Here is a 16,323-nt window from a genome sequence, read left to right as displayed (position 1 = left end):
ATCTAGTTTACATATTTGCCAAAAATCTTTTCACGGAAACAAGTAAAAAAATTTTTATTTCTCTTTTTTATATATCTATGTATATATATTATTTGTATAACGTTATTCATGTTATATAACTTACTTTTATTTCACTATTTCTGCAAAATACATTTTCTCTAAGAGCAAACAGAAACGTTTTTGTATTATTTGTACATGAAAAACACATCCGCGCAATCGAGAAATATCTTGAATACAAAAATAATATAAAAATATTTCATGTAATTATAAGTTTTCCGTATTTTCTATTGTAGAAAGTTATATCGTGAAAATTTATTTTCTGATTTTTCGCGAGGATGCGGTATATGTTTATAAAATATGTATGTATTCTACATTTTTCAACACTATTTTTATATACATACATATTTCGATTGAAAAACAGAAAGTTTTTACAAATTTCCTGCATTTGTTTCTAACGAAAATAAAAAAATAAAATCGAACAATTTCGGAAATATTTTTTTTCCCTCGAGCAAGAAAAACAGAGAAAAAAATGTTCTCCATCAAACGTTCCGGATTTCATACACTGAAAAAAATTTAGTTAATTCTTATAAGTATTTATTTAAATACTATCAAATAAATCATTTATTTGAAACTAATATAATAATATTTATTTCATATAAGAAAATCCTTTTCAAAACAAATAAATATTGATTTGTTTGAAATAAATGATTCATTCGACAGTATTGAACTAAATATGTATTAATTTAGTCTTTTTTTTTTTCAGTGTAGGAATATTTTCTCGCGGAGTTGCACGTCTTCTCTCTTGATGCTTACCATATCTTTTCATTTTTCCACCATCCGCCACTATCTCCGGGTCAATTTGAAGGAAGAGGTGCGCGACCGTTCAAAGTCTCGTCTAACTTTAAACGACTTCGTACCTCCGGCACCTTCTCGTCATCAGGAGACGAGAAAGCGACGCCTTCGTCCTCTCATCGTCGTCCTTATCGTCGGCCTCGGCTTCTCGCAACAGCGCCAGTTTGCAAAGTCGCGATGTTCGCCGATAAAAGTTACGTCATTTAGTGAAATTCTTAACCCCGACCTCTTCTCTCTGCTTCGTCTCCTCCGAACTCCGGGAGGACGAATAGGATGCGCGTAGCGAAGAGAAAAGAAATGACAACGAGAAATTTAGGAAGGAATGACGTTTATTTAATACTTAGGAAATTCTTCGGATGTCGAAAGTAAATTTCTTCAAGCAGGATATCGCGTCACGTGTAGGATTTATCTGACAAGCTTTTTTTAGCGGAGTATATAAAACATGGTTTATAGAGAGGAACGAGTGAAATAGTAATATGGAATTAAAAATGAAAATTCTCTCATTGATATTATCATATTTATTATTTATACATGTAAAAATTTTGCGATAAATGTGAGAGTGTAAGAAAAAATGGGATAAAATTTAAAATATATATTTTCTGCGAGATTAAAAATTAATTATGTAAATATTCTGAAAAGTGCTGCTGGAGAATCGTTCTATAAATTTGAAATATTTTTAAAATACTTTTTGCACTAATCTTATGTAAAATTGGATTTCGATCAAATTGGCTGACTTTTTGATATATTGTACTTTATGACCTACTGCACAAAAGATGTAATAGCTGCAAAGATAAATAATGGACAATTACTGAGTTCACCCAATATCCCTGTTTATTATTTACTTTATTAGCTACAACATATGAGAAAGCCAGCTAATTTCACCGAAATTTAATTTCATCTGGGATTTCATATAAATTAAATATCCCGCATTAATCTTGTGTAAAATTGAATCTTACACAGAGAGAATTTTCTCGTAGAATTTATCCTGAAAATCATATAGAAATTGAGGGATTAATATTTACCAATAAAAATATTAATATCTACCAATAAGATATAAAATATGTTTGATAAATACTATGTACATATTAATATTTTTGTGATAAATATTAATTAGAGAAACTCTTATAAAATTCTTCCAACACTGTCTCTCGATTACCATGATTTTCAGGGTAAATTTTAAGAACAAATTCTCCGTGTAGCAAAATCTGCTGGTTTTTTCATTTGTTATAGCTTTTGATTTACTTAAAAAAATGTAATATGCTCAAAACTAAATAATATAAAAAATTGCTAATTTTACAACCAGTGAAACATGAAAAACTCGAGTTGTTTGACTGGCTGTAACTCAATAATTATTTATTATTTAGCTTTGCAATTTTTTGGTTCAGCAGGTCATAAGCACATGAAACATATGAAAAAAAACCAACTGATTCAAACGAAATCCATTTTTACACAGAATGAGGGATACCTTGCGAAAGGTTTTCGAATTTTTCCAAAATAATTGGCAACTCGAAAAAGGAAAAATGCACAACATTCTACGCCGAATATTAAGATACGCGTGCACCGGAATGACGTGGAATGCCTTCTGATTGTTGCAGAATTCCTGGCATGCGTAGTACGGGCGAGTCGGGCATAGGGCTCGTTCCGGGACTAGCGAAGGGATCAAAGGAGGGTCGTCTGGCCGCTCTCGAGCGGTTTGAGGACCGGTGAGCACGACAGGGCGAGCAACCCCCTTGCCGAAGACCAGCAACCCTCCCGTCCGTCACTGTCGACGAACAACAGAACAGGTTCGTACGTACACATCTCTGGTGATCGATATATCTATCTATATTACATCGAAACTCGATCCCTACTGGGATTAGAATTTCCGCGTGGGGGATTGACATTTTTTCGCTTTTGATCTCTATATAATTGGAAATGCTATTGCGCGAAAATAAAAATTTTTGCATTTATTTGAAATCGCTTTTCATCTTTTATCGGTTTAAAGAATTCTCCGTATATATATATATATATATATATATATATATATATATATATGAGACGATTTATATTAAATTATTTTTTAATTATATTTTAAATTAACGAAAGTGAATTTTTGAGATACTTTTTTCAGTTAAATTGTCTTTCTCTGTTGAAAGTGCAAAATTAATTATCCAACTTATTTCATTTTAAGACTAAATTGGTGATTTTTTATAAATAATTTTCTGAAATTATGTATGAAAAAATATATGTGCAAATTCAAGAATATAAGTGTCAAAGAAGAAGATATATGCGGAACAGCTGATCTTTGACATTTCGCCTAATATTTATTAAATTATTGATTGTCCAACTTTCTTCATTTTTAAGACTGAATTGGCAATTTTTTTCAAATAATTTAAAATAATATAAAAACATATATATGTGCAAATTTAAAAGTATATAAGCGTCAAAAAGGAACAGCTGATTTTTGACAGTTCAATATTTCTACGCGCGCGCGCGCGTTAATTTTTAAAATAATATCTATAAAATTAATGTTAATTTAAAGTTTCAATATACTCATTTCAAATATGCAAAATTTGCATATATGTATGCCGAAATATTGGTATATAATTATATTTGTCGTTTTCGGGATATCTCGCACGCGCGAGAAAATAATATCTCGCGATATCCGTGACAGTTTTCGCCAGTTATGGGAAAGGGATTAATCTAATGTTGGATTGGATAAGGGGTGCGAATTATGACGTCGGTCTGCACGTGCGGGTCGACGTCTCACGTGGAAGTGGATCGATCATCCCTTTCGAGAGCGGATGTTTGCGCTAGGAATCGCGGAAGGGGTGGAAACGGGCCGGGAGTTATCGAAGACCCGGCGAGAACGGTGAGGGGGCTTATCTCGACACGTGAGACGGTATTCTATTATACGTTTCTAACGGAGGGTGCACGATCGCTCGGTTAGACGCATTGTAAACAGAACCATTTGTCAGAAGCATCGTCGCATCCCCTGCAGGCCGGGAGGAATGTTACTAGGAGCGGTGTCTCTTGAGCGGCCGAGGGTGGATAATTGAATATCGCTTTCGTAGATTTTCGTATATCAGTGTCGTTCGCTGAAGAAGTGTTCCGATAAATGATTTGTAATCTAAAAGAACTTATTGGTTAATCGAGCACTTTTTTTAGCTATATATCTTATTTTCTTTTTGACGTACAAAATTCCACGGATTTTATTTTGTATACTCTTAAATTTGTACACTTTCTTTAACTTTGTATGCAATTTTAATTTAACATTAATTTAAGATATTAAGATATAAGAATTAACGCGCATGCGCAGAAATACTGACCTGTCAAAAATCAGCTGTTTCTTTTTGACACTTACATTTATACTTTTAAATTTGCACATGTTTTTATATTGTTTTAAATTATTTGAAATAATTGCCAATTCTTAAAAATGAAGAAATAAGTTGGATAATTAATAATTTAATAAATATTATTTTGGACAAAATTAGGCGAAATGTCAAAGATCAGCTGTTTCGCATATATCTTCTTTTTTGACACTTATATTCTTGAATTTGCACGTATATTTTTTCATATATAATTTCAGAAAATTATTTTAAAAATAATTGTCAATTTAGTCTTAAAATGAATAAATAAGTTGGATAATTAATAAATTAATTATAGATATTATTTCGGAAAGATTAAGCGAAATGTCAAAGATCACCTGTTCCGCATATATCTTCTTTTTTGACACTTATATTCTTGAATTTGCACGTATATTTTTTCATATATAATTTCAGAAAATTATTTTAAAAATAATTGTCAATTTAGTCTTAAAATGAATAAATAAGTTGGATAATTAATAAATTAATTATAGATCTTATTTCGGAAAGATTAAGCGAAATGTCAAAGATCAGCTGTTCCGCATATATCTTCTTTTTTGACACTTATATTCCTGAATTTGCACGTATATTTTTTCATATATAATTTCAGAAAATTATTTTAAAAATAATTGTCAATTTAGTCTTAAAATGAATAAATAAGTTGGATAATTAATAAATTAATTATAGATCTTATTTCGGAAAGATTAAGCGAAATGTCAAAGATCAGCTGTTTCTCATATATTTTCTTTTTGACATTTTACTTTTAAATTGACATATATATTTTTTCATATATAAATTCAGAAAATTATTTGAAAAAAAATTGCCAATTTAGGTTTGAAAATGAATAAATAAATAAATTTGATGGATATTATTTTCGGAAATTGCGCGAAATATCCAAGATCAGCTGTTCTTTCTTGTTGACCACGTTATCATGTCGAGTTTTTATCTCTTCAACGTCATCTACTCTTAAATGCGACGGCGGGCGCGTTCGGGGAAACTTTTCGATCCTCTTTGGTGATTTAAAGCGGTCAAATGTTTTTTCGTCCCTCTTCCACCCTTCTTATTCGGGGAGGAGGATGCGGCAAAGTTAGGGAAGTAGATCGACCGGTGTACATCGGCGACTTTTCGAACTTGTCGAAGAATGTTGACGTCGACAAAGGCGCCCGCTCTTCAACAAAGGATCACGAGAGTTGAAACCCTACCGGGATCCCGTGGGAGATCGGCTCTTGCCTTACGATTCACTTTGCAAAGTGCATTCAGAAAGCGATCATATTGTTTTCTAGCATCGTTATGCTTACATATGTGCGATAATGCGTTACACACATTGCATACGTGGGCGTCCGCAAGATTTTTTTTTCAAGAGAGGGCATCATTAAATTAAAAAAAAATTTTTTTAATTTAATTTTTTTATCTTCATTTTTTTAGTATTAAATATGCAAAGAAATTCCGGTTTTTATTCAAAAGGAGAGCGAGTGCTTAATTTTTTTATTGAATCCAAGGGAGAGCAAATGCGGACGTTCATGATGTATATATATGCATATTTTCACGATGTAAATTCATAGAAGAATTATAACAAAATTCTCGAGAAACAATAAAATATAAAAAATTGATAAAGTTGCCAAAAGTGCAATAATAAAAATTTAATAAATTAGAGTAGTAAAAATAATTAGAAAAAGATTCGAATTAAGGACCACGAGAAATTAGGATTTTAAATAAAATGGAATCAAAACGTAATCAAAATTACGAGTCTGTAAGGGCAAACTGAAAATGACGGAAGTTCTTCAGAATGGGGCACGTTTCGAGATTTCTCGGCGACCAGTCACGCTCATCGTTCAACCCTATCTACCCGAGAATGATTTATCTACCCCGCGAGAGGGTCAGGATGATCAATCTATATCAATCGCAACTGCGTGATAAAACCAAAAGCAATTTCTCCCGCGGAGATAACAGCTTGTCTTCCCAGCCATAGTCTCATGGATGAGTTAGCAACATAAACATTGTCTTAAAAACCACACTTTAATAATGTATAGATTTATTTAACAAATTTTTATAATATTTTTATTAACATCTTTCGCGCGAAACAAAGTTTTATTTATCTGTATATATTTAGGTATAGGAAATCTACATTTATATTTGAAATACAGTACAATTTTTTTTAGTACCTAAACCTTCCAACTAAATGTAATTTTGTTGGTTGAACATATGAAAACATTTTCAATCAAATATATTTAAATTTAACAAAAGGTATATTTGATTTAAATACTAATTATCCAACTTATTTCTTTATTTTTAAGAATTGGCAATTATTTCAAATAATTTAAAATAATATAAAAACATGTGCAAATTTAAAAGTATAAATGTAAGTGTCAAAAAGGAACAGCTGATTTTTGACAGGTCAGTATTTCTGCGCATGCGCGTTAATTCTTATATCTTAATATCTTAAATTAATGTTCAATCAACGAAATAGTAATTTAGTTGAAAGGGTTTACAATCTTTTTTTACAAAAAGAATTGTCATATCTTTTTTTTTTTTTTTTTTTTTTTATTAAGACACTTGCTTTCAAAGCAAGAGTACATAAATCTTTTTTTTTCTCAGGCGAGAGAATAAAGGAATACTTTTATTTTGCTTTATCGTAAACTCTCGACGCGATCTTATAAATGATGGAGACAAGTCTCGAAGAGATCGCGACACCCTTTCGGAATTAAAGCCGCATAATCGTCGGCTCTTCTCGTTAACTAGCGAAAATAATTGGCCGACGAAGAGCCGGCAAACGTCGCAGTCTATCTGCGATAAGGATTCGAGACATCTCGAGAGGAGTCTCGAGAGGGTAGGTCGAGGAGGACGTCAGTTTTTCCGTAAAGAGAGATAGAGAGAGAGGTGGAAGATACGGACAGGAATGGGGTGGAATCGGAAGAGACGGGGTGGAAATTCATTTCCTTAATGGAGGCTGGAATACTGTATACTTAACCGACGGTGACTAAACACGTCCCCCTGTTTCTCCCCATCGTTTTCATTCTATCTCCAAATCACCCGATAGAGTATAACGTGGTGCTACACACAAGGGACTCGGTTGAACAATTATACAAACTGTCCTATTGCTTTTTTGTTATTTTAAATATGTATCCCAAGAGTATATAATAAGCATGTACCAGTGTGCAACCTGACACATTTTATATATTTTAAAGAGTGCTATACGTCAAGGATAGAGAAGCTGTTTTTTAATTATACACAGAGAGACTTTTCTCTTAGAATTTACCCTGAAAATCATGGTGATCGTGCGACAATATGGTACTGGATGAATCTTATAAGAGTTTCTCTGATTGATATTTATCACATAAAATCTCACTAATTTCAGTATGGAGTTTGTATCGATTAAACAATTGCAGAGAGACTAAAACCTTTCTAAAAAATTTTATTAATTTTTGAAATCTATTTATTTTTTGTTTGAAAGAATTTACAAGACTATGCAATACCTAAGTATCAATTGATATATAATAATAAGAGACGTATATAAATTTACATCTTAAAATTAAAACATTTCTCCGTGTTCTCCCGAATTGAACAAATCTCTTATTCATGGAAAAAATATTAGTTATTATGTCTAAATTTTAGCTATTGTAAATAATATTTTTAAGCTATATATAGCACATAAAAATAATTTAATAATAATAATATCGATATTTTAATATTTTTTAATAATATTTCATAATAATTTCAGATTCTAATATAGGGACACCTAAAAAAATTTCTTTTTCCGCGTTTATGTCATCCCACGTCGCAGATCGTAAGTGCATAATTTTCGTCGGGTTATCACGGGACATGTTATAAATGTTGTAACAGGAAGGAAGGAGGAGATAATATTATATTTGATGAGGAATGCAATTAAATGCGGCCGAATATCTCTCTGTAAGTCGGGAAATGCGAGGGCCGCGAGATGTAAATGGGTGAAAATCGCGACGGAATATAATATGTCGCCGGCTATAAATAATATCGCGGAGAGAAGGAAAAGAGACGACGGTGCTGGGTGGGCGACTGCTGTCGCAGCTATTAATTAGACGAATTAATTGCGCTCATTAACGAGTGCGCAGGAGTTCGCGCGATGAGGAATGCTTTTTTTTTGTTATATCCTTCGTTGTTGCATCGGAGATTTGCCCGGGTTTTGTTGCACCTCCTTGTTCCTCGATAAAAATGTTCATTTCCGCGGAGAGAAAAATATGAAAAATTTTTCAATCTTATATATGAAAATGTAATATATAAATGATACGTGTGATGGAGCTTCGAGCTTTTATTTCTATTTGTTGTTATTGTGGATTTTTTTTAATCATAATCCATTATTAATACAAAGATTTAATTCAAAATTAATTAGTACTTTTTAAAGAAACTTGCCTTGTCACTCTTAAATAATAATATTATTGTATAAACAAAACAGTAGTTTCTTTTTTTATGTACATTCAAAATGAGAAAGTTTCACTATAAAATATCGCTTTAAGTTTATTTAATGCACAGTTGATATATACCAACTTTTATCTACCTATTTATATAAAATTTCTATAATATATTTTAAGCTTCTTAAAGTATAAAACCTTCAATTTTTATTATGATTTACGGGGACAAGATTTTTTTATTACCTTAATAAAAATATAAGCTCTATTTATAAATAATGTAATTTCTCGATTCAATTTATAATATACTTATCAGCGACAAATAACTATATATAATCGTATCTAGGAGCATCTTTTCGCGCTCGTGAAATTCTAATTCTGTTATTTTCATCGAGGGATGATTCTCAGGTGGATAAAATTCCCTCTATTATCGAGTAGACGTTCCGTCTCGCTCGTGTAATCGCGATGATTTTATCAGGCGATAAAATGTTCAATAGCCTTACCCCTCGTTTGCCGTGGAATTCACTTTTCCCCCGGTTCGTCGAAGGGGATGTAAACAAACAGAGGGGAGATATGAATTTTACCCTCGAGCAAGAAATTTGTACGAAATGTATAAAATAAAGACGATTCGAATGAAAAAGGCACATGAAAATAACACGGAGAAAATTTTCTACACTGTAAACAAAATATGTAATATTACATAAAAATGTGTAATATTACATAAAAACATATGTAATATTACATACTTTTATGTAATATTACATTTATGTAATATTACATTCATGTAATATTACATTTATGTAATATTACATATTTTTATGTAAAATTACATAAATAATAAATGTAGCAGCTATATACATTTTCATCATTTATCGTATAATTTTACACTTATTATTTATGTAATTTTACATATTTTTATGTAACATATTACATATTTTTTACAGTGTAGGTTTTTTTAAATCCAGAATCTCGAATTTATAAATGCGCACAATTGATCTTATCAATTTTATCGAGCTGACTGTTCGATATAATTATTGCGTGAATAAGTTGATTATTATATTTGCGATAACGATATTACTTGAGAAAATATATATGTATATATATTGTATTTTGTATTTGCTTGTAACATTAATTTATCATGAAATTATCTACTTATTTATTATCGATTACACGTTGAACGAGTTTTCAAGGAAAGATTGGAAAGCCCGAATGGCATAAAATGTCGATTAATTGAGCATTGAGTTAATTTATTTCTCGAATTCCGGTCAATATCGCCGCGATGTCGATAATTAAAATAAACAACTTATATATCAGTCTCATTCGCGTGTAAAAAGTTTTCAAATCAAATCGCGATGCAAATAAAAGTAAGTTTGGTACTTTGCGAACTTTGAATGCCTTTATAAGCTAGCTTGGAGGACAAAAGGGAACAATGGCGCAAAATGTAAATTGTCCGGAATAATAGAAAAGAGAGGATATTATTATACTTAAATATTTCGATATTTAATGATAAAACACGCGGGAGAACAAAGTAAAGAAATAAAAGCTATATTAAAAGTTATACCAAAAATTCACAAATTCATTTCTCATAAAATGAGTATAGACGATAACTATATTTAATATATACATTTTTGTTGGGATAAATTAGTGAAATAAATTATTAAATGTACCCACAGATAATTTTTTCTTAGAATTTTCCCTGAAAATTATGACAATCGTAGAACACAATATGGTATTGGAAGAGTTTCTCTGATTAATATTTACCACAATAAAAAAATATTGATTAATCTACCACAATAAAAAAAATATATTCGATTAATTTTATATATTTCTATTGTGGTAAATATATATAATATATTAATCAGAGAAACTTTAAATATTTTTTCAATACATGATTTTCAGGGTAAATTTTAAGAGAAAAAATCTTTTTAAAATTAATTATTTAATAAAAAATACAATATAAAAACGAGCGTTTGATGTTAGATTTGCTCAGTTATAAATCAAAGATGGAATTATGTGCCTAATTGAAATTGTAATGTTGACCGTTCTAGGTCGGGCTTTTTAAAGCGAAATAATTCGGGAATCTCTCTAATTTGTGTTTAAAGAGGTGCCTTTGTACAATATTTTCTATTATTTTTAATCCAGTGAAAGGGGAATTATTCGAGGAAAGACTGCCAATTAATTATATATCCAGTATCCTCGAGTGATTCTCCTTTAAAAAAATATTAATACCATCTACAAAATTAATCGACTATTTTGTATCTTATTATGGTAGATATTAATATAATTACACTGAAAAATATTTATTGAATTTGTATAAATATTTATTTGAATACTGTCTAATAAATTATTTATTTGAAACCAATAATATATTGATTTGATATAAGAAGTATTTATTTGATATAAGAAAATCCTTTTGCAGTATTGAAATAAATATATATTAATTTAATAATTTTTTCTTCAATGTAGATATTAAAATTATTATTTTATTATCGTGATAAATATTAATTAGAGAAACTCTTATAAAATTCTTTCAATACCATATTGTCCCACGATTACCATGATTTTCAGGATAAATTCCAAGAGAAAATTCTCTTTTATTAAAATTAATTATTTAATTTAAAAAAATACATACACAATATAAAAACGAGCGTTTGATGGCAGATTTGCTCAATTAAATTAAATATGAGATAATATGCCTAATTGAAATCGTAATGTTGATCGCTCTAGGCCGGGCTTTTAATAAAGCGAAATAATTCGCGAATCTCTCTAATTTGTCTCAAAGCGGCGCTGATCGCCTTAAAACGATGAAAGGAATCGAATTTGATCGCATTGGTCCGGATCTCGAATGGGTCAGGAATTAATTCCTTCATGTTTGCTTCGATGGCCGGCACTTTCGCTCGAGTTGGCACACTCGATGTCCGCCATGTCCTCGATGTCAAAGGCATGCTTTATCTCGAAACGTCGATAACGCGCGATTCGAGAATCAACGTCGGAAAATAAACGCGAAATAACGTAATAATTTGCGCTGTCCCTGACTCTGTGTCTGACAACCATAAGACGTCATTTATCAGAATTGCGATTCTGCGGAGGAGAAAAGGGTGAAATTGATTATAGAGATAATATACACGTGTTTTTTCTCTTTTTTTTTGTCTCTCTAACGAGAGATTGAAAACCGATTCACGAAGATTATTCATTTTTAATTTTATCCAGGCTTCTTTTTCCTTCAAATTCGTGATACATTTTTTATATATTTTCTCAGGAAAGAAAATATTGAAACGTATGTTGGAAATATTTTTTGACTTTTTTTGTGTGTGCGGTGTTTCGATTGCAATAAACTTCTGGCTTTCTTTCTCTCTCTCTTTTTCTTTCTCTCAGATATCCAGCTCTTAGACTTTTATTATTGTATATAAGCTACATAGTGTATATATACATAGAGAGGTATGAAAGGTATATAAAAGAGCTGTAAAAGAGCCGTATGCCCTCATTCCACATGTTATCTGGATGAAAACTTTTCACAAATTGTTACGTGACTGTAGCTTAATTAATTGTATCCTACAGATAAGCTACTTCGGAAATCGCTATTTCAATTCTAATGACAAATGATAAATCTGGGTTGATTTTTTTATCGACCATAACATTAATAAAAAATCATACATCGTAATTTCAAAATGTTTTTTAAATCTTAAATTAAAACTTCAATTTTTTTTTTGTGCGGGATAAAAAATTTATCTTTCTCTAAGCTTAGAGTAATTCTAAACGTCCTGGAGAAGTCTGTGATTTCCGTTCTGTTTTATCGACAAAATGTGGTTAGATAAACTATAAATCTATTTATTGGCTATACAGATTGTTTTTTCACCTGAAATTAGAACGCTTCGCCCTCTGTTAATATTTATACTTTAATTTGTACAGAAAAAGATTTATCAATCTGTATAATTTCATATATCTCGGTTACAGAATTATGAATTCTAAGCATTTATCATAATGCTGTAATCAAGATATACGAGACTATACACATTGATAAGTCGCTTTTCTCTGTACAAATTAAATTATTAATATTAACAAAGGGCGAAGCGTTCTAGTTTCAGGTAAAAAACAATCCGTATAGCAACGTATAACAATCAATAAATAGATTTATAGTTTACATAACTTCACATTTTGTCGATAAAACAGGAAAGAAACAATAGACTTTTCAAGGACGTTTAGGATCCCCTTAAATAAGATATACAATTTTGTTCGAATATCGATTATTTATTATTATTATTATTATTATTATCATTATTATTATTATTATTATTTTATTATTATTATTATTATTATTATTATTATTCTATTATGAGCAATCGGATAGAAATCGCCGAAAATGTGATATCGAAACTCGATTTAACTCGAAGTGCAGGGTCGAGTGAGATGTGTCTCTACGCAATGAAACTCCTTAATTAATTAGTGTTAATTAACAAACGTGCGGCGAAGCTGTTACACCCTCTCTCTCTCTCTTCCCCCTCTCGGTTTTACCCCGGTTCACCTCGGAACTCCCGAGGGATACTTGAGTGCTGCCTTTGAAGCTGCATTCGGTTGCAGATTGCAGGTTGCGAAAGGGCCCCAGCCCTTTCCGCACAATATTCGGCAATGTGCCCTTTGGCCGTCTCCTAAGGGAGGGCGGGTCTGTCGCTCGTTAATTAAATATCGCTGTCGCGCTAATTTTCGCGGCGATGTTTCTCTAATTATTCGCCGGTCGAAGCAACCTGTCTCTCTCCGATTACGCTTAGTTGCTCAAATAAGACGACGAGCCGCGGAATAATTTCCGAATTCCGATGCGCGATTTAGACTCCCTTTTTTAAATTGGCTTTCTCTCATTCTCGTATAATGTGACAATTTTCCTGTGTAACGAAAACAGAGAAAAGGTAACGTAAACGTAAAGAGCTTTTCATGTTTTTGTATTACACGTGCAGGCAAAGTGGCACTTTGTGTGCGTGTTTTTTGTGCGGAAAGCGGCCGATTTCCCACGTCGCCATCCAGCGGCGACGCGGTGAGCGAATAAGCCGCATTCAAAGCCATTGCCTACGGCTGAGCCGCGTTCAAAGTTATTGCTCACGGCTAAAGCCGTGGACAATGACTTTGTACACGGCTATTCCCGCACCGTGCCGCCGCAAGATGGCGGCGTGCGATCGGCCATCTCGCGCACAGAAAACGCGCACTCGTGACCAATTGTCAACTTTCCGCACTTGATACACAATATACTATTGTTGATGATATAAAAATACCAAATACAACAAATGTGTATTAAATTAATATATCTTAAATTTAATCATCTGCAAAAATATGAAAGAACTTTTTGGTCTCACTTCAACCCCTTTTCGTATACACATGACAAAATGTTTCTGGCTTTTGACTTGCTTTTTAAGGAGGGTGGACTCGCCCACCCTCGTTCTTACGTCCGACTCGTCTGTTTTTCCCCGGGGAGCAATTTTTGAGTGACAAATTGTTGCTGCACGGCCGTCGGCGTTCCTCGAGGGTTGGGAAGGGAAGAAGGGTTGTTTCGCTGTCCCACCCTCCTCGCTCCCGCCGACGTTACGTCACTATACGGCGCGTTGCTTTGCGCGGAGATGCGGAGTGGCAAAAGGGAGTAGGGTGGCGGAGAGAAGGTCGATCAATATCAAGCTAAGCGTTCAGCACCTCTACCAACCTCTGTGGCGACCCGAGCAACGGCACGTCCCGCTCGTTGCAGCCGAATAGATTTCGCGAATCCAACGTGGAAAGCCGCGACAGGTCCTCCCCTTCTGCCGATAAATTATTATATGTCCAGAATCCTCGAGTGATCCCCCTTTCGCTGGATTGAAAATGGGAGAACTCTTCGCCCAGAAGAGTTTCTCGGATTATTATTTTTGTCGCGATAAAAAAGAATTAAATAATAACGTCTACCGCAATAAGATAGAAAATGTGTATTCATTATTTTTATTATTAAATATTAAACTCTTAGAAAATTTTCTCTCTACAATATATGATTTTATTTTTAATCCAGTGAAAGGGGAATTGTTCGAGGAAAGGCTGCCAATGAATTATATGTCCAGTATCCTCGAGTGATTAATATTTATCATATAATCAAAAATGATATTAATATCTATATTACAATAAAATATAAAATATTGTTTTTATTATTAAATATTAATCAGAAAAATTTTTGGAAAATTCTCTTTGTACAATATATTCTATTGTTTTTAATCCAGTGAAAGAGGAATTATTCGAGGAAAGACTGTCATTTAATTATATTTCCAGTATCCTTGAGTGATTCCCCTTTAAAAAATATTAATACCATCTACAAAATTAATCGAATATTTTGCATTTTATTGTGGTAGATACTAATATTATTACACTGAAAATTATTTATTGAATGCAAATATTTATTTCAATACTGCTTAATAAATTATTTATTTGAAACCAATAATATTGATTTGATATGAGAAATATTATTATTTGATATAATAAAATCCTTTTGTGCAATATTGAAATCAATATTTATTAATTTAATAATGTTTTATTGTAGATATTAATATTATTTTTTTATTGTGATAAATATTAATTAGAGAAAAACTCTTATAAAATTCTTCCAATATTGTTTCACGATTATCATGATTTTCAGGGTAAATTCTAAGAGAAAATTCTCTTCGTGTACGTGTATAAATAGAGTGTGTCTTATTAGATACGAGTTTGCGATCTATAATTTAAATTACAACAGTAATATACATTTCTAAAATGAGCAATTAATTGTGAGGTATCTTATTGTAATCTCTCTTATTTCGTTTTACATTTCCTTTCTTATACTTTAATTGCGTCTTCCTCCAATACTTTGTACAGATATGAGCAAGAGTGGCTTTTCACTTTTCTATAGTTTCTTATTTTCTTTGTATTTTTTTTTTAAATTCTTTTATCGGAATCCGGTACCAATCTCTTTTGATTTGTACGACTCTTTCCATTTTTTTTTTGTCATTTAATTTTTTTACACGAAAAAATCGTAAACTATGAAAAAAAATTCTTGCAGTAAGAGAAATAAAATTGGGAGATTTTTTTTTTAATTAAAGAATCAGAAGCACGGATTGCCCTCTTGGAATCAATAAAAAAATTAAGCATTTGCTCTTCTTTTAAATAAACGTTGGAATTTATTTTCATATTTAATATAAAAAAAATGCAAATAAAATTTAAAGAAATGAAGAAATAAAAAACAAGAAATTTAATTATGCCCCATCTTGGAGAAAATCTTACGGATCCTACTTTGATTATTTCAGCGGGGATTTCTGAAAAAAATCTCGAATAATATTGTACAATAATGTAGAACCGAGACTGGGATTTGAATTCCTCAATTTTGACGACACATAACTTCTTGGCGGAAGTCCGAGTCGAGATTTCCGGGACGGCGCGCAGCGGAACACGTCGGAAATTAGAGCCCTGCATAATGCAAGCTTGCGCGCTATTAGGAGCCAGGCAGGCGGTCCTCTTTGTTCTTAAGTCACCGATGCGAATTAGCGACGTAATAAACGTATTCTACGTTTATTAGCGGAAGTTTCTAGTGCCCGAAACTCGGCGGCTTCCGGCGGCGACACGGTTAATTTGACGCGCTCGGCGAATCCGAGGGAGGAAACATCTTGGAGAACGTCTCTTATCTCGAAATATCGAAGCGACGAAGTAAATTCGATATTACGGCGAATTATCTTCCGCTCTATATGTGTACGTGTGTATTATTGTACGTATGC

The 16,323-nt window shown here is 32.0% G+C and overlaps 1 protein-coding gene across 4 annotated transcripts in view; it reads left to right on the top strand.

Annotated features, from left to right (window-relative positions):
• The window catches only part of rho-5 (rhomboid-5), a 99,529-nt gene that overhangs the window by 12,145 nt on the left and 71,061 nt on the right, over positions 1 to 16,323 (top strand). For all 4 annotated transcript variants that reach the window (XM_085480486.1, XM_085480487.1, XM_085480488.1 and 1 more), the window contains exon 3: positions 2,448 to 2,636. The gene's annotated coding sequence lies outside the window, so the exon portion shown is untranslated. The remainder of the gene's footprint in view (positions 1 to 2,447; positions 2,637 to 16,323) is intronic.

The sequence above is a fragment of the Nylanderia fulva genome, unplaced genomic scaffold (genome assembly GCF_048542155.1).
Source record: "Nylanderia fulva isolate GAGA-0341 unplaced genomic scaffold, ASM4854215v1 Scaffold15, whole genome shotgun sequence".
In the NCBI taxonomy this organism is placed as follows: Eukaryota; Metazoa; Arthropoda; class Insecta; order Hymenoptera; family Formicidae; genus Nylanderia; species Nylanderia fulva.
The sequence above is the reverse complement of the archived record's forward strand: the minus strand, read 5'-3'. Positions and strand labels throughout refer to the sequence as shown.